Source organism: Mobula hypostoma, chromosome 1 (genome assembly GCF_963921235.1).
Source record: "Mobula hypostoma chromosome 1, sMobHyp1.1, whole genome shotgun sequence".
In the NCBI taxonomy this organism is placed as follows: Eukaryota; Metazoa; Chordata; class Chondrichthyes; order Myliobatiformes; family Myliobatidae; genus Mobula; species Mobula hypostoma.
In genome coordinates, this window is record NC_086097.1 from 101,006,210 (window position 1) to 101,026,893 (window position 20,684).

A 20,684-nucleotide genomic window follows, 5' to 3' on the forward strand; every position below is an offset into this window, starting at 1 on the left:
CATTGTGGGGTGGCACAGTAACATAGTGGTTAGCACAACACTCAAAAGTACAGTACCAGTGATCCAGATTCAATTCCTCCGCTGCCTGTAAGGAATCTGTATACTCTCCCTGTGACTGCGTGGGTTTCCTCCAAGTGCTCCGGTTTCACCCCACAGTCCAAAGATGTAGCAGTTGGTTGGTTAAGTGGTCATTGTAAACTGTTCTGTGATTAGGCTAGCATTAAATAAAGGAACTTCAGGACGGCACAGCTTGAAGGGCTGGAAGGGCCTATTCTGTGTGGTATCTCAATAAAATAAATACCTATTTGATTCTAGTGCAAACATGCTTGGAAATAGCTTCATTTCCTACCTCTATACTAGTGTTTTCTGAGCTTTCAGCTTGATAGCAAAATCAAATGTTTTTAGATTACCCTAGGTTGAATTCAACTTCCACTTCATTACACCACACTGCCTCTGCCTGGTTGTTCTTTAATCAACCATTGATTCAGCTAATTTTTGGCATAAGCAAATCTTAGTTTATTAAGATGCAAATACAATTTGGTCATGTGGTTGACAGCCTGGATGAGAGCTTCAGACTACAGGAAGTCAAAAAAATTGGACACAAAAAAAAGAGGCAAATGGAATTTTTAAGTGTAAGTTAAGGTATTTGGAAGAATAATAATATCAAAGTTAGCTGTGAGTGTGAGCCGTGAGGAGGATGCAGTAAAGTTCCAGTATGATTGTCAGAGTAGGCAAATGCATAGGTATCTCTGAGATCATCCACCTTTGTTGACGTAAACAAGGAGGTGACAAAATGGGAATAAGACAGATACAATGAGACAAAATAGAAATGCTGGAAGTTAGCCAGTCAAGTAGCATTTGCGGGAAGAAAAAGTCAATGTTTCAGGTCAGGCCCTTTCTCAGAACTGGGGTATAAAAGAATTAAAACAATTTGCTTTAGTTTCTCTAATATAAAGGAGTAACCACAATGTGAACACAAAATGCAGTAGACTAGATTGGAAAAGCAAGTAAATCACTGGTTCGCATGACAGAGAGAACTTTTACAAGTGAACAAGGACTGGTAGGGAGTGAGAACACAAAAGGGGTGGTACGGTAGCATAGTGTTTATCACAATACTTTGCAATACCAATGACCTGGGTTCAATTCCAGCCACTGACGGCAAGGAGTTTGTATGTTCGCTCCATGACCTACCACTGCTCTGGTTTTCTACCACTGTCCAAAGATGTAATGGTTGGTAGGTTAATTAGTCATTATAAAACTGTCCTGTGATTAGGCTCGGATTAGATCAGGGCCTCCTTTACGCTGTATCTAAATAACTAATGGATGATTGTATGGACCCTGGATGGTGGAAAGGGAAAAGTGAAGGAACAAGTGTTGCATTTCCTCTGGTTGCATGGGGTGCTACTAGAGGATAGTTAGTTATGAATGGCAATAGAAGACTGGATCAGGGAATCACAAAGAGAATAGACCCTTTAAAAACTGCAGGAATGGGAAAGAAAGAAGATGTGACTGGTGATGGGTGAATGTTGGAGCTGGCAGGAACTGCAGAGGATAATCTCTTGAATGCAAAGTCTGCTGGGATAAGTATCAGGGAAACTCTCATCTTTGTATATTGCAGGGGAGAAGGCATGAGAGCAGATGCACGGGAAATAGAGATAATGTGGTTGAGAGCTCTATACTCTATGGCAAAGGGATAGCCAGGTTTCAGGAATAAGGGGGATATTTCAAAGGTTCCATCATTGGGCCAAATGCAATGGAGAGAAAGAAACTGAGAAAAAGGAACAATGACCAAGGTGGTAAGGTAAGAAGAACTATAGGCAAATTAACTGTGGGAGCCTGTGATTTTCTAGATGTTTGCTAGTCTATCTTGAGACGGAGTAGAAAGCAGTGTTGAAATCGACAGTCAAAGTAATGATTTTTTAAAATTTCTGTATGGATGCCTTCTTGAGATACCACCTCTTTAAGATGGCCTCAGTGGTGGGGTGGATTGGATGGAGCTAGCTGAGCCTGCAGCAACTGGTGATCCTATGCTCTGCAGCCTCCATACCAGGCTATGATGCAACCAGTCGCAATGATCTCCACTGTAAATCTGCAAGAGCATTTAGTGACATACCAAATCTCCTCAAATTTCTAATGAAGTAAACGCCCATTGAAAGAGACTCAGTAATGGTAATTCCATTCTGTTGTTGGAGACAAGAGTTTGTGGTGCAAACTTTTTTCCCTTATCAACTTATGTCTGGATGTCGTCAAGTCTCAATGCATGCAGGCGTGGCCAACCCCATTTACTGAGAATTTGTCAATGGAAATGAACATTGTACAATCATCAGTGAACCTCAGATAAATGGAAGGTTATCAATAAAGCAGTTAAATCTGATGTGCTTTGAGGATTTCCTGGATTCTGCAGATCTGATTAACTTACAAAGTTCACAAGCATTTTACTTTATCTGGTTTACAGGTCCAACTATTAGATATCATCCAGCTGATGCCCACTGATTCCAGTTTTACAGGATTTCTTAAGGTTTCTATGGGTCAAATGTTGCCTTGATCTCAAGGGTAATCTCCCATTTCATGCTGGAATCTAGCACTTTTGCCCTTCTGTGGGCCAAGGTTGTAAAGACATCAGAAGTTAACTGACTATGATGCAACCCAAAGAGGCAACTCTGTGCATCTTATTGTGAATAAATGCTAAATAGGTGCCACCTGACTGCAGAGTTAACAACACCTTCCCTCAGTTTGATGGCTGTGGTAACTAGGTGGATGGCATTTGTCAGGCAGACATCAGTGTTGCACTGACAACTTGGCTACATGCCCATTTTATTCTAGAATACAGGCCTTCAGCACTACAGCAGAATGTTGTCTGGTCCATTGCCTTTCACATATCCATTACTCTCAGCTGGTTCTTTCATCAAAAGAAATGAAACAGGTTGAAGTTTGATCTCTGTGATGGAGATGGCTTCAAAGGGAAGCCAGAGAGACCATGCACAGAGCATTTCTGTCTGAACATAGCAGCAGAAGCTTTGGGCTTTGCTCAAGCACTCACATGCTGGGACCCATCTTGTTGAGGATGGTGATAGCTTTAGACCTGCGTTCTCTCATTAGCTACCTCTTTGCCCATCACCATTCATGACTAGATGTAACAGGACTTTAGTCCAATCACTGATTGAGCAACATGAGAAAAATCTGCAGATGCGGTAATCCAAAGCAACACACGCAAAATACTGGAGGAACTTAGCAGGCCAGGCAGCATCTACGGAAAGGAATAAATAGGCGATATTTTAAGGCCAAGATCCTTCATCAGTAATGTCCTGATGAAGGGTGTTGGGCCAAAATATCAACTGTTTACTCTTTTCCATAGATGCTGTCTGGCCTGCTGAGTTCCTCCAGCATTTTGTGACTGATTGTGGAACCTCACTGCCCTGTAAGTATTTCCTGCATTCCACTCGTGCATTTTAGTGCACACTTTCACCAGGTTTTACCACTGTTAAACATATACAAACATTCTGGTAAGGTGATTCCAGTAAGATGGTGGCCTGCTCGATCGCAGCGGCTTCTATGGAGTCAACCAAAGGTGTTATTGTCTATTTTATACATTTTTTTTACAATTGCAAGACCCTGCTGGATATTGAGAGCTTAACGTACTGCAGGTTTACCCCAACGGCTTAAGTGGTGGCAGAGAAACTAAAGGAGCTGAACTTGGTGTGGATCGTGCTGCTGCCTGCATCAGAGAGGCAGAGGAACTGGTCCCAAGGAAGTATGCAGTCTAACAGCGGGTGATCGTCTGAGTCACTTTTCTTGCGATCACAAGACCCTGTTGGACACCATTGGTATGGAAAGATGCAAGTCTGATTCACTGACTTATTGGCAAACAGCAGGGGCGGTTGGCGGGGGAGCTGTGTGGCCTCAGTTGTAGCAAGGTCTAGACTTCAAGCCATGGTGTCATCTGTTTACAGCCACCCAGGAGAGAGGAGTTGGAATTGGTGTGCTCCACCAGAGTGTCGGGGGCAGTGTGGCATGGTATCCAAGCTGAGTCGTCGCTGGTCTCAGTGTTCACCTACAGAAGACAAACCGTATTGTGTTCAACTGCAGACTGCTGCAACATTCATGGACTCAGGGGGTTGGACTGTATTTTTGTGTGACTGTATTTTACTGACATCTTATACAGTTTCTACCTTGCTCGGTGCTTAACTGTTGGTACTGTGTTCTGCACCTTAGCTCTGGAGTAATGCTGTTTCATTTGGCTGTCTTCATATATGGTTGAATGACAATTAAACCTGAACATTAATATTGGAGCAGGAGCAGGCCAATGAGACCACTGAACTTCTTCCACTATAAGATCACTGCTGATCTGCATGTAACCTCCTCTCTGTATTCAACATGTTATAACCCTTTGTCCCCTTGTTCATTGAAACACTGCTCTAAAAATATTCAGCCACTGCTTCTATCAATCATCCTTTGAGAAAAAGCTCTAAAGGCTAGTGACCCTCTAACAATATTTTTTTTCTTATTTGCTTAAAAGATCAACACTCTATTTCTAAACAGCAAACTGCATTTCTGGTTTTTTCCACATGAGCAATTGTTTTTCCCCTCGTATCTACCCTCCAAAACTATTTCACAATCCAAAATATTTAAGTCATCACCTTTCACAAGCCCAACTTTCCAACCTTTCCTTAAGCAACAACTAGCCAATTCCATCTCACAACTGCTTCTAACACATTAATGTCCTTCATTAAATGAGATCCATACTGTACACAGTACTCCAGAGGAGGCTCAAATGTTCCTGACAGAAGCATAACCTTCTTACTTTTGAATTTAATTGGCTTACAGTAATAAGCCATAGCACTTTGTTGACTCTATTACCGGTTACACCTACACACTAGTCTTCCACAATTCATGTACCAAGACATCCAGATGCTTCTATATGTCAGAGCTCTGTATTATATTTTTAAAAATGCTTCCCCCCCCATTTAATTGATAAAATGGACAATTTAATTTACCCCTATCATGATACTTCACTTGCCAGATCACTTTCAATCACTTAACCTACCTATAACAATTTCAATTTCTTTATGTCCTTTTCGTGAGTTATTTATTTGTGTCACTCTCTCTAAGCTGCAAGTCATAATACTGAACCACTGGGATTTCTGAACAGCTGGATAGCAAATAGTGTTTTACTCTACCTTGATTTCCCCCCCCCCATGCCTTGCTTTAATAACTGTTTTCAATATTTTCCCCAGGACTCAATAAAGCTTCCACTTGAGTTTGCAAGTTCTGACAATCCAGACATTCCCAATCCCATTCTTAATACCCCTGCTCCTCTCTGAGTGATCATGGACCGAGGATTCCCAGAAATCAGTACAGATTTACATTTTATTTTTGAAAGAAGCCTTTAGACACTTCCTTGTCTCATATCCTCTGGTAATCCCTTCCTATGACAGAACTCAGAGTAAGGTATTTATTTTGGAAGTCTGCAGTCATATGCCTACCCAATGGAACTGGCCATGTATTTAGTACCTTGGTGCTGGGATATTGGCCTAGCTTGCCCAGTGAATTCCAAAGATCTTGACATCATTGATGAATGTTCTAGCAATTTTGATTCACCAGACTGGTTCTATAAGTGACAAGTTTGCCATACGAGAAGAAATTAAGTAGATTAGAACTTCATTCTTTACATTTTAAAAGGATAAGAGAATATCTCATTGAAATTTAGAGAGTTTGATAAACTAGGTGTAAAGGAGAAATAAACTCTTCTTGGGTTTCCATCTGGGTACAGGTATCAATTATAACTGATGTTTCGATGACAAACTCTGGCATCTTCTTCATCCCTGATATAATCAATACCAGCACCCAGCTGGAAGTCCAATCCTATTCATCATGTATGCCAGAAAAGCACGAGGTTTTTTTTAAAGGTGTAAGGAGCATATTTACCGTGGCTGATGAGTAGGACCCAGAGGTGAGCAAGTGAAAATAAGGACAGGGTTCTTAAGAATGAGGAACACTGTCTTAATTCAGAAGCTTTAGATTTCCCTGTCACAGACATCTGCAGAAGCAAAGTCATCATGTTCAGTCAAAGAATCAAGGGATAGAAACATAGAAAATAGGTGCAGGAGTAGGCCATTCGGCCCTTCGAGCCTGCACCGCCATTCAGTATGATCATGGCCTTCCCTCCATACCCCCTGATCCCTTTAGCCACAAGGGCCATATCTAACTCCCTCTTAAATATAGCCAATGAACTGGCCTCAACTGTTTCCTGTGGCAGAGAATTCCACAGATTCACCACTCTCTATGTGAAGAAGTTTTTCCTAATCTCAGTCCTAAAAGGCTTCCCCTTTATCCTCAAACTGTGACCCCTCGTTCTGGACTTCCCCAACATTGGGAACAATCTTCCTGCATCTAGCCTGTCCAATCCCTTTAGGATTTTCTATGTTTCGGTAAGATCCCCCCTCAATCTTCTAAATTCCGACGAATATAAGCCTAGTCGATCCAGTCTTTCATCATATGAAAGTCCTGCCATCCCAGGAATCAATCTGGTGAACCTTCTTTGTACTCCCTCTATGGCAAGGATGTCCTCCCTCAGATTAGGGGACCATGTACTGGAATATGGCAAAGAGATGGAGTATCAGACACAATCTTGATTTGGATGAAGGGCCAGACAGACTTCTCATACTTAAACAACAGGAATTCTGCAGATGCTGGAAATTCAAGCAACATACATCAAAGTTGCCGGTGAACGCAGCAGGCCAAGCAGCATCTGTAGGAAGAGGTGCAGTCGACGTTTCAGGCCGAGACCCTTCGTCAGGACTAACTGAAGGAAGAGTGAGTAAGGGATTTGAAAGCTGGAGGGGGAGGGGGAGATGCAAAATGATAGGAGAAGACAGGAGGGGGAGGGATAGAGCCGAGAGCTGGACAGGTGATAGGCAAAAGGGGATACGAGAGGATCATGGGACAGGAGGCCTAGGGAGAAAGACGGGGGGGGGGGTGACCCAGAGGATGGGCAAGAGGTATATTCAGAGGGACAGAGGGAGAAAAAGGAGAGTGAGAGAAAGAATGTGTGCATAAAAAGGAGTAACAGCTGGGGTACGAGGGGGAGGTGGGGCCTAGCGGAAGTTAGAGAAGTCAATGTTCATGCCATCAGGTTGGAGGCTACCCAGACGGAATATAAGGTGTTGTTCCTCCAACCTGAGTGTGGCTTCATCTTTACAGTAGAGGAGGCCGTGGATAGACATGTCAGAATGGGAATGGGATGTGGAATTAAAATGTGTGGCCACTGGGAGATCCTGCTTTCTCTGGCGGACAGAGCGTAGATGTTCAGCAAAGCGGTCTCCCAGTCTGCGTCGGGTCTCACCAATATATAAAAGGCCACATCGGGAGCACTGGACGCAGTATATCACCCCAGTCGACTCACAGGTGAAGTGATGCCTCACCTGGAAGGACTGTTTGGGGCCCTGAATGGTGGTAAGGGAGGAAGTGTAAGGGCATGTGTAGCACTTGTTCCGCTTACACGGATAAGTGCCAGGAGGGAGATCAGTGGGGAGGGATGGGGGGGAAGAATGGACAAGGGAGTTGTGTAGGGAGCGATCCCTGCGGAATGCAGAGAGAGGTGGGGAGGGAAAGATGTGCTTAGTGGTGGGATCCCGTTGGATGTGGCGGATACTTCTATGCATCATCCAGTTGCATGTTATTTCAACTTCCCTTTCCACACCAACTTGTCTGTCCTCTGCTTTCTCCACTACCACAGTAAGGACAAATGCAAACAGGAAGAAGCCTCTATTTGTATAGAAATATAAGTAGAGACACAAGTGAGTACATATGCTGTAATCTGGAGCAAAAAATAAAAGTTTTTCTGTTTGGGTAGCTACGGTGTAATATCATGGCAACTGAACTGTACAATTTCAGGTAGCCTACTTCCCCACATTCCCTTTGCACTTCCTCCAACCCACCCAGGATATGCCTCCTTTTGTTCACTTCTCCCATTCCTGCCCTCACCCTCTCATTAGCTATACTCATCACCATCCTCTCACCCACACATCTGTCTCCCTGAATTTCTTCTCCCTTTGTTAACTTTTCCAGTCCTGACTCCATCTACCCATCTTTCCTTCCCATCCATTCTGATTCTACCCATCACATACCAGCCTCTGTTTCACCCTGCCTTCACTTCGACACACTGATCATCTTACCTCTACATGCTCTGTCCTAATACAGGGTCTCAATCCAAAATGGCAATCTTCCATTTGCCTCCATAGATGCTGCTTGACCTGAGTTTGTCCAGCAGTTTATTTTTTGGCTCCAGATTACAGCATATATTCACTCATTTCTCTTCTCAAATTCCTGAACAAGGTGAAGCTTCTTTCAAGTCTCAAGTGCCTGCTGTGTGTAATTGAGCTCGCTAAAACATATATGATGAGACGAATCACATAGTTGCCCAGAAGACCATAAATTTTGAACCAAGTCTGAGAGGCTGATCTTCCAACAATCATTCCCTCAATTAAAGGCTATGCTGATAGATTAAAGGCAACAGTAAAATTCATTATCGATGTTTGTTTCACAAGGTCTCTCCATGAACATTTATTGTCAGACGGCACTGCTAAGCAGTTATACAGGGCATTAATGAGACAACATCTAGAGTGCAATGGTGTTCTCCTTATTTTAGTAATGATGTTAAATGTATTAGAAACAGTGCAGAGAAGGCTTACTTGAAGTATTTTTAAGGTGGAGGTAGGTAGATACAAGATATAGTGTGATTAATATTTCAGTAGTATTTGAGTAATGTTGTAACTATATTGTTTAATTAAGCAATCTTTAAATAATTCATTATCGGTTATATGCAAAAATCATCAAATTGCATATGTCATGACGCTACAGCAGGAAACATGCGCACCTCACTTAAAGTAAATACGAAGTTAGACTCAGATTCTGGACTGCCTTGGCTTTCTTTCAATAAGTTTCATGTTTTGGAGTCACGAAACATAACAGTAATAACCAACAAGCCACGCTGGGCATGTATGTAGTAAAAACATGAAGGCCAACATTGTGGGGATGCGATTAGCTGAGACAACACAATATGATTGTAAATCCACTCACTATTTTCATGGCAGATCCCTAGCAATAAAACAAATTGAAAGTGAATTAAGATTGGCAACTAAATTGTGATTAGCAACTAAATATTCCTGGATTTCATTGCTTCAGGTGTGATAGAATCCGAGGGACAAGAGGGGAGGTGTTGCATTGCTTGTCAGAGAAAATATTACAGCGGTGCTCTGGCAGGATAGATTAGAGGGCTTGTCTAGGGAGGCTATTTGGGTGGAATTGAGGAATGGGAAAGGTGTAGTAACACTTATAGGGGTGTATTATAGACCACCAAATGGGGAGCAAGAATTGGAGGAACAAAATTGTAAGGAGATAGCAGATACTTGTAGTAAGCACAAGGTTGTGATTGTGGGAGATTTTAATTTTCCACACATAGACTAGAAAGCCCATACTGTAAAAGGGCTGGATGGTTTGGAGTTTGTAAAATGTGTGCAGGATAGTTTTCTGCAGCAATACATAGAGGTACCAACCAGAGAAAGGGCAGCGTTGGATCTCCTGTTAGGGAATGAGATAGGTCAGGTGACGGAGGTATGTGTTGGGGAGCACTTCAGGTCCAGTGATCACAATGCCATTAGTTTCAATATAATTATGGAGAAAGATAGGTCTGGACCCAGGGTTGAGATTTTTGATTGGAGAAAGGCTAACTTCAAGGAGATGCGAAAGCATTTAGAAGGAGTGGATTGGGACAATTTGTTTCAGGGAAGGATGTAATAGAGAAATGGAGGTCATTTAAAGGTGAAATTTTGAGGATACAGAATCTTCACGTTCCTGTTGGGTTGAAAGGAAAGGTTAAAAGTTTGAGGGAGCCACGGTTTTCAAGGGATATTGGAAACTTAGTTCGGAAAGAGAGAGAGACCTACAATAAATATAGGCAGCATGGAGTAAATGAGGTGCTCGAGGAATATAAAGAATGTAAAAAGAATCTTAAGAAAGAAATTAGAAACACTAAAAGAAGATATGAGGTTGCTTTGGCAAGTAAGGTGAAAATAAATCCCAAGGGTTTCTACAGTTATATTAATAGCAAAAGGATAGTGAGGGATAAAATTGGTCCCTTAGAGAATCAGAGTGGACAGCTATGTGTGGAGCCAAAAGAGATGGGGGAGATTCTGAACAATTTCTTTTCTTCGGTATTCACTGAGGAGAAGGATATTAAATTGTGTAAGGTAAGGGAAACAGGTAGGGAAGTTATGGAAACTATGACGATTAAAGAAGAGAAAGTACTGGAGCTTTTAAGGAATATAAAAGTGGATAAGTCTCTGGGTCCTGACAGGATATTCCCTAGGACCTTGAGGGAATTTAATGTGGAAATAGCAGGGGCTCTGACAGAAATATTTCAAATGTCATTAGAAACGAAGATGGTGCCAGAGGATTGGCGTATTGCTCATGTTGTTCCATTGTTTAAAAAGGGTTCTAAGAGTAAACCCAGCAATTATCGGCCTGTGAGTTTGACTTCACTGGTGGGTAAATTGATGGAAAGTATTCTTAGAGATGGTATATATAATTATCTGGATAGACAGGGTCTGATTAGGAACAGTCAACATGGATTTGTACGTGGAAGGTCATGTTTGACAAATCTTATTGAATTTTTTGAAGAGATTACTAGGAAAGTTGACGAGGGTAAAGCGGTGGTTGTTGTCTATATGGACTCCAGTAAGGCCTTTGACAAGGTTCCACGCGAAAGGTTAGTTAGGAAGGTTCAATCATTAGCTATTAATATTGAAGTAGTAAAATGGATTCAGCAGTGGCTAGATGGGAGACGCCAGAGAGTAGTGGTGTTTGTCAGATTGGAGGCCGGTGACTGGTGGTGTGCCTCAGGGATCTGTACTGGGTCCAATGTTGTTTGTCATATCCATTAAAGATCTGGATGATGGGGTGGTAAATTGGATTAGTAAGTATGCAGATGATACTAAGATAGGTGGAGTTGTGGATAATGAAGTAGGTTTTCAAAGCTTGCAGAGAGATTTAGGCCAGTTAAAAGAGTGGGCTGAAAAATGGCGGATTGAGTTTAATGCTGATAAAAGTGAGGTGCTACATTTTGGTAGGACTAATCAAAGCAGGACATACATGGTAAATGGTAGGGCATTGAAGAATGCAGTAGAACAGAGGGATCTAGAAATAATGTTGCATAGTTCCCTGAAGGTGGAATCTCGTGGATAGGGTGGTGAAGAAAGCTTTTGGTATGCTGGCCTTTATAAATCAGAGCATTGAGTATAGGAGTTGGGATGTAATGTTGAAGTTGTACAAGGCATTGGTGAGGCCAAATTTGGAGTATTGTGTACAGTTCTGGTCACTGAGTTATAGGAAAGATGTCAACAAAATAGAGAGAGTACAGAGAAGATTTACTAGAATGTTACCTGGGTTTCATCACCTAAGTTACAGGGAAAGGTTGAAAAAGTTGGGTCTTTATTCTTTGAAGCACAGAAGGTTGAGGGGGGACTTGATAGAGGTATTTAAAATTATGAGGGGGATAGATAGAGTTGACGTGGATAGGCTTTTCCATTGAGAGTGGGGGAGATTCAAACAAGAGGTCATGAGTTGAGAGTTAAAGGGCAAAAGTTTAGGGGTAACATGAGGGGGAACTTCTTTACTCAGAGAGTGGTAGCTGTGTGGAACGAGCTTCCAGCAGAAGTGGTTGAGGCAGGTTTGATGTTGTCATTTAAAATTAAATTGGACGGCTATATGGACAGGAAAGGAATGGAGAGTTATGGGCTGAGTGCAGGTCGGTGGGACTAGGTGAGAGTAAGCGTTCGGCGAGGACTAGAAGGGCCGAGATGGCCTGTTTCCGTGCTGTAATTGTTATATAAGAACGATACTGGATGATGTCATAGCAGTGTTCAAGGATGGCTTACAACACTCAAAACATTTCAAGGGTAAAATACTATTAAATGAAAATGCCACACCCAAGTTTTGCAAAGCCCATTTGGTACTTTATGCCATCCGTGATAAAGCAGGCAATGAGTTAGATTGCATAGAGGATGAAGGAATTCTTCCCTAGAATGAGTAGAGCCCATAAGCAATGCCAGTGGTCCCAGTAGTCAGGAAGAATAGGACTGTCAGCATCTGAGGTGATTTTGAGGTCATCATCAACCCAGTACCGAGTAGATCAATATCTTATGGATCAAGCTTACTTTGATTGGAAAACCAAAGGTATAGTACGTTTTTGTGATTTATTTTTTGATAATTGTTTCATGTCTTTTGATCAACTTTCTAATAAATATAACTTACCCAGATCTCACTTTTTTAGATATCTACAGATTAGAAACTTTTTAATTACTGTTTCTCCTAATTTTCCACACTCATATCCAATGGATACTTTGGAAAAAATTTTAGATCTAAATCTCTCTCAGAAAAGTGTTGTAGCAATTATTTATAATATAATTATGAGTTTATGTCCTGATGTTTCCAATAAAATTAAAGCTGATTGGGAAAGAGAACTTAAGATTATCATACCGATAGAAAAATGGGAAAAAATTCTTCAATTGGTGAATTCATCCTCTGTGTGTGCTAAACATGTGTTGATACAGTTTAAAGTAGTGCACAGGGCTCATATGTCCAAAGATAAACTATCTCGTTATTATTCTTATATTAATCCTATATGTGATAGATGTCATTCCGAGATAGCCTCTTTAACTCACATGTTTTAGTCATGTCCTTTGTTGGAAAAATATTGGAAAGATATTTATGATATTATTTCAACGGTTTTGAATACAGACTTACAACCTCATCCAATTATTGCTATTTTTGGATTACCAATGATAGACTCAAATTATTTAACCTCTTCAGCACGCCGGATGATTGCATTTCTTACCTTAATGGCTAGAAGATCCACTTTGCTGAATTGGAAAGAGATTAACCCTCCTACTGTATTTCACTGGTTTTCACAAACTATGTTGTGTTTGAATTTGGAAAAAATTATAAGTGTGGTTTATGACCCTTCCATTAAATTTGAAAAAACTTGGAGGCCATTTATTCAGCATTTTCATATGATGTAATTTGACCATTTCCAAACTTATTTTATTTCTCTGTACTGTTGGTTGAGAGGAATGGAGTCATCGACACTAAGGTTTTCTTCTCTTCCATTTTTACGTTGTTAGAATTGCCCAAGTCTTTTAGTTTAGTTGACTAATTCTGTTTAGTTTAGTCTTTTTTTGGGGTGGATTTGTTTTTTTTTTCTCTTTTTTTTTCTTTTTCATGATTTTTCTCCAGTTTTTTTTTGTCCTGTATTATTCATTGTTATCCGACACGATTGGGAGTTTTGTCAATTTATACTATTTGGTCTTATAATTACTCATTTTAAGTACAACAATGTATCTCCAACTATTTGTATTATTGCTATCTTATGTTTATATTCTATGAAACTAATAAAAAGATTGAAAAAGAAAGAAAGAAAGAAAGATCAATACCTTCTGCCCTCTTCGCAAACCTTTCTGCAGGAAAACACCTTAGCAAAATGGATTTAGCTGAGGCCTACCTACAGATGGATATGGAAGAAGAGTCCAAAGTGTTTCTCACTATAAACACTCAAAGGGCTTTATCGCTGTAATAGGCTTATTTTTGGAAAGGCATCTGCACCGTTGTAGAAAGCCATGGACCAGGTGTTGCAAGGCTTTCCAGGTACTTGATTGACATCATTGTTACTGGTAAGGATGACAAGGAACATCTCCAAAATCTCAAGAGTTTTAAAACAATTACAAGATTATGGGCTCAGAGCACGGCACAACAACTGAGAATTATTTAAACCAAGCATCACTTACGGTCACATCATCAATGCACGAAGATTACACTTGTGCAGAGAAAATTCAATCTGTGGTGGATGTCCCAAGACCAAAGGATGTGTCTCAGTTGCAGTCCTTTTTAGGACTTAACAATTACTATAATAGGTTCCTGACAAGCCTGGCTACTGTGCTCCACATTTTAAGTTTATTACTACAGATTGAGAAGAAATGGCAATGGACAAAGCAGTGTGAGGTGATTTTCAAAAAGGTAAAGGAAATGGTGATTATAATTCGCATTATCCAGTGAAGCTTGCCTGGGACGCCTCACCTAATGGTACCGGTGCAGTCATGTCATATGTTATGAGTAGTGGAAGTGAATGCCCAGCAGCATTTGCACCATGTTCCCTTACTGCTGCAGAGAAAACTTATGCACAGGCTGACAGAGGACTTGAGTCGGGTTTGGGGTGTAAAACATTTCAACCAGTTCTTGTATGGTAGAGTATTTACCATCGTTACTGATAATTAACCATTGGTGTCCATTTTCAATTCACAGAAGATTGTTCCGCTAACAGTAGCATCAAAATGTAGAGGTGGCCCCTGCTTCTTGGGAGGACATAATTACAAGATTGAAATCAGAAGGATGACTAATCATGGAAATGCTTCTAATCCTCAAAAATCCATCCTGGCTGTTTTAGAGTTATTAGCACAATTTGGTCTTTTTTCAGGTTATAAATTAAATCTTAGTAAGAGTGAACTCTTTCCGATTAATAAACAACTTCCCTTATACTATAAATTTCCATTTAAATTGATTAATAATTATTTTTCATATCTTGGGATTAAAATTACTTGTAAATACAAAGATTTATTTAAGACTAACTTTTTACCATTAATAGACCATATTACTCAACTCTCATCTAAATGGCTTCCTTTATATTTAACTTTGATTGGTCGTATTAATGCAGTTAAGATGTTTTTTTTGCCAAAATTTTTATATATATTTCAGGCATTACCAATCTTTGTTCCAAAATCTTTTTTTGACAAAGTTGACTCTAAAATTTCTTCATTTATTTGGCAGAATAAAAACCCGAGACTGGGTAAAATACATTTACAGAAAGCTAAGAGAGATGGAGGCTTAGCATTACCTAACTTTAGATTTTATTATTGGGCAATTAATATTCGACATATGAAATTCTGGTTACTGGACCAGGATATACTATCCATTCCTAAATGGGTAGTATTGGAATTACAATCTGTTCAGGGTTTTACACTTGGCTCTATTTTAGGTTCCTCTCTTCCTTTTGATTGGAAATGCCTTAAACAGGTGTCTAACCCGATAGTTAAATATACCTTGCGTATTTGGTTTCAATTCAGAAAATTTTTTGATCTTAATCAATTTGGGTTAGCGATTCCTATTTTAGGTACATATTTTTTCCTCCCTCTTTTACGGATCGTGCTTTTCAAACTTGGAAGACTAAGGGTATTTCACGGTTTTTGGATTTATTTTTAGATGGTTCCCTTATGTCTTTTGAACAATTGTCTAATAAATATAACTTATCAAGAATACATTTTTTTAGATATCTACAAGTTAGAAATTTTCTAAGTACTATACTTTCTTCCTTTCCAATGCTTCCTCCTACATACATTTTAGATACTATAATCAACCTTAATCCATGTCAGAAAGGTGCATCGGCTATGATTTATAATATTATTATGAAACTTAGGAAAGCTCCATTTGATAAGATTAGGGTAGATTGGGAACAGGAATTGGGGTTTACCATTTCTGTGGATGACTGGGGGCAGATTTTACAATTAGTCAATACTTCCTCTATCTGTGCTAAACATTCTCTAATTCAATTTAAAGTTGTTCATAGAGCACATATGTCCAAAGATAAGTTAGCGTGCTTTTATTCTCATATTAATCCTTTTTGTGATAGATGTCCGGGGCAGATGGCCTCTTTAACTCATATGTTTTGGTCTTGCTCTACTTTGGAAACTTTTTGGAGAGACATTTTTAATATTATCTCCAAGGTATTGAATATAGATATCTCTCCTCACCCTATTACTGCTATCTTTGGACTACCTAAAATTTCCAGTAATCTCTCCCCTTCAGCCCGTAGAATGATTGCATTTCTTACTTTAATGGCGAAAAGATGTATCTTACAACATTGGAAAGAGCTCAATGCTCCATCTACCTTTTTTTGGTTTTCTCAGACGATATTATGCTTGAATCTGGAGAAAATTAGAAGCAATCTTTATGACTCTTCATTTAAATTTGAACAGACTTGGAGATCTTTTATTCAATATTTTCATTTAATGTAATATATACCCTTCTTGTTTTTTTTACTGTTTTTAATGGAGGTCGGGATTGAGGATGTGATTTTAAGTTTAACTCTGTTTGGTTTCAAGTTAGCCCATTGCTTTGCTTTGCTTTTAGTTAGTTGCACGGTGGGTTTTTTTCCTTTTTCTCTATTGATATATATATAAAATTAGTATACTATTATGTTACCTTGGTATGTTATGTTTAAATTACATTGTAGTATTTTTTTGTATTAATATCTTCTGTAATTTCATTATATTCTAACAATGTATTAGTGTCTATATGGCTTACCTTTTTGTATACTTATTTAATAAAAAGATTTAAAAAGAAAAAAGGAAATGCTGTTGGATTGTCCCGATTACCCTGGGCAAAGTAAATACAGGAAAAATTTACTAAAAAAGGACATTCCTCTTGAAGTATTCTCCCCAAGGCAAATCAAAAGTCTGTTACAGCACAGATGATCCAAAGTGAAACTAAAAAAAGACTCCACACTGTCTCAGGTCTACACGAATATCCAAAATGGCTGGAATATGCAGGAGAAATTCTAGTTCCCCTAGTTTTACCATCGCCAAGATGAATTTGCCCTTGATGGAGATTGCCTTACATGGGATTGAGAATTGAGAGTCCAAACTGAGAGCTCAAGTGTTGGAGGACCTACATGCCGGTCAGCTAGGTGTGGTAAAAATGAAGGTGTTGGCTCAAAGCTTTGTCTGGTGGCCTGGGATAGATCAGCAGATTGAGCAGCTTGTCATGCACTGTGCGGGATGCCTACATATCCAGAAGATGCTAACAGCAGCACCTCTTTTTCCCTGGGAATGGTCTCATTGCCCTGGCAGAGGATTAATGCAGATTTTGCCAGACCATTCGTGGGTACAGATCACTTGGTAATAGTGGATGCAACTAGGAAGTGGCTAGAAATGTTCCCATTTGCCTTCACTACAGCCTCGCACACTGTTGATGTGTCGACAAGTCTCTTCGCAAGGACTGGTGTTCCAGAACACTTAGTGACAATGGACCACAGTTTGTTGCAGAACAGTTTCAGTCATTCCTCGAAATGAATAGAAAAAGACACATCACATCTGCATCCTACCACCCAGCTACAAATAGTTTGGTGGAAAAGTTTGTTCAGAGTCTAAACACACTACACTGACGCTGAACCAGAAGTTGGTCAACTTCCTCCTTGCATATCGTAATGCAGTACACTCCACAACCAACTCATCAGCTTTGCTGTTCCTGTGTCAGCACTTGTGTTAATGCTTAGATCTCCTCAAACCCAACTTCAGATGCAGTACAAACAGCTGAGTCAGGTGATCAAAAATGGGTACGCAGAAAGATTATGATCAGTCTCCTACCACTCTCCTACACAGTGGAGACTGTTTCTGATATCATCCGGAGATGACACATTGACCAGTTGAGGAGAGCAAAGGCAACTCTTAGAGAAGAACCACTTCCTGAAATCCCAACTCCTACAACCACCAGAGGAGACCCCAAAACCTGAGATGGTTTCACCTGCCAAACAGTGACCCCCTTGTCAGTAAAGACAATATTCCACAAGAGTAAGAAAGTCTCCACAGTGATTAAATCTTTAGACCTGAATGGGACAATTTAAAACTTTACCATGATGTACTTGTATTTTATAGTATACTGCATATATAAGTTGAGATATATTCTACATTGAGTTGGGAGTTTATAGCTGAGAGGAGTGTTGTGTGTATAAAATTTCGAGAATATTTGAGCAATCCTGTAAATATGTTGTTTGATTAAACATCCTTTGTTTAAATAATTCATTACAGGTTATATGTAAAAATAATTGAATTGGATGTGTCATGATGCTACAAAGTAATGCATATGCATCTTGTTTAAAGTAAACATGAAGTCAGACTCAGATTCTAGACTTCCTTGCTTTTCTTCAATTATTTTTATCTTTTGGAGATACAAAACCTAACACAAGACAAGAAAGACTGACATCTACATCATTTATTATTATATTGTAATTTGTTCTCTACTGTGCCTATTGTCTTGTTTATTATTTATTGTACTGCCCTGCACTGATTTGTGCACTTTATGTAGTCCTGTGTGGGTCTGTAGTCTAGTGTAGTTTTTATGTTTTCTTGCATAATCTAGTGTAGCCTTGCGTTGTCTCACTTAGTCTAGTGTAGTTTAGTGTTGTTTCATGTAGCACCATGGTCCTGGAGGAATGCTGTTTCATTTTTACTGTGTACTGTACCAGCAGTTTATGGTCGAAATGACAATAAAAAGCGACTTGACTTGAAAGGGGATGACTGATTACAGTGGGAATATAGGAATGCAGATAGGAGTTTACAGCTGATAGTAAATGACAGAATATACTTGAGGGACTTCTGTTTCTACCCCCCTTTTTGCTCCCTCCATTTCTCCCTCTCGCAACAGTTTTACTGCAATACGGTGCCTATAAAAAGTATTCACCCAGCCCCCTTGGAAGTTTTCATGTTTTATTATTTTACAATGTTGAATCACAGTGGATTTAAGCTGGGTTTTTTTTTACACTGATCAACAGAAAAAGACTCTTTCGTGTCATCTCTTAGAATTTTGGGCTGCAGTCTATATCAGGGTACTTGCCTAGCTTTAGTCCCTTTAATTTCTCCAGTACTTTCTGTTAGTGCTATTTATTTCATTCCTAACTTAGGACTTAACACAATCTGAATAAATATGTTTGTAGGATATATATTCTGAAAAACATTCATGGTTAATTCAAGCCATACCATGCCAGCCCAGGTAAAGATCATTCACTATGTTCTTGATCAAAAGCTATGTACATATAACATATCAGGTCAGTTTTCCAAATTTCTGCAAATGCCCTAGATTAGGTTGCATGTGGAGAAAAATAGGTATTGAATCTCAATTATTCAGATATGTTTCAGCAGATCTCTACTTGTCTTCTTTTCCCCCAGTTCTGCCTTGTTTCTCTTCTGTAGCATATGATGTTTGCTTAATACCTCAGCTAATTCTTCATCTCCTGCTATAATTTTTGTCACTGCCTTTATTCTTTGCTACTTTCTTTCTTTGACATTTTTTATACCTTGGTAGTTCTTACTCATTTGTTCACACAATATGTGTTATCCTTCTATTCTCTTTTTGGCCATTCATCTTTGTACTTGAAACTTTGTGAATGCTAAAGCAAGTTAATCTTCTTGGCAAGATGATAGCTCTTTTCTTCATCTAACTCTATACTTAAACTTATAATAAGGTACGGGTAGATCATTTTTCTCAGAGTTGTTTAAATAAGTGACCGAACATCAAAAATGCCTAGTTATTTTCAAACAGGTTTTAATTTAAAACAGTTTTCACATCGACAGTCATGAAGTGTCATCCAAGTAAATTCTTTTTAAAATACTGTTAAACCCTCCTTGAAAAGTAAGATCTTAATATGATTAGGTTAACAACTAAATTCTGAAATAAATTCATAAAATCTTTAAAAAGTTAATTGATGAGCAGTTTCACAAAAGTGTACAAAGTCAGTAAGTCCAGAATACAAACAAGTGAATAAAAGGCAAATCCAAGATATATTTAAAAGGACCATAATTATCAATTCATAAAATATCTTCAAATTGAGGAGTAGCCAAGTTCGGATGTAGAGAAATTGATAGAGAAAGAAGAATGGGACAAGAAACTATCTGTTTTTTTCAACATTGAAGGAGTCAAGTGCTAAACTATCTTCCCAGCCCACTGCCCCCCCGCCCACAAACAGTGGCAGTATACTACTACTTAAATATTCCTCAAAGATCCATGATGAAACTCTATTCCAATATATCAAACAGAACTGTTTTAAGCACATTCCTCTAGAACTATTACTTGAACTACTGATTTTGTAAGATGCAATGGAGTTTGGTATCATGGTGTACAGAGAGAAAAACAATGAAAAGTTCAGAAATCAATTCTTGTGCAAAATATTTAACCTCAACTGCGTTCAAAAATGTTACTAGTCTGATCACGAGGGTAGAAAGGAGTGATTGAAACAGATTGGTGTTTGTACAGAGGTCTCTGGTAAATTCAGAACGCTCCCAATCTGGTTTAGAATTCTGATGGAATTTTTCAAAACAAAACTCAAACTTTTTGAAGTCCCAGGCTTCTTTAACTTAGAGAAAAGCATGGCTGGCAAGGAGGAAACAACAGAGTTAGACTCCATACATAGCCACAAGGGAGCCCCAGGGGCTAGGTTATCCGGAGCCCCCTGTTGCCAAAACATTAAAGCCCTAGCATTGACAGCCCAATAATAGTGTCTAAATACAAGTAATCCCAGCCCTCCTTCAGACTTGGGCTTTTGTAAATGAATTTTCGAAATCCTGTGATTCTTATAATTCCAGATATAAGACAATATTATGGAGTCCAATTCTTTAAAGAAAGCTGATGTAAGAAAACTGGGGAGATTTTGACAAAGATAGAGAAACCTAGGAAGGGAAACCATTTTAAGTGAATTTATATGACCAATCATGGACAGAGGTAGGGTTTTCCAATTTTCTATATTCTGTTTAAGTTTTGAAATAAACTCTGCGAAGTTTAATTTGAATATTAATTTAGGATCTTTGGGG

General features: G+C 39.3%; 1 protein-coding gene across 9 annotated transcripts in view; it reads right to left on the reverse strand.

The window, feature by feature from the left end:
* LOC134349452 (uncharacterized) overlaps positions 1–20,684 on the reverse strand; it is a 420,820-nt gene that overhangs the window by 280,414 nt on the left and 119,722 nt on the right. The window lies entirely within an intron of this gene.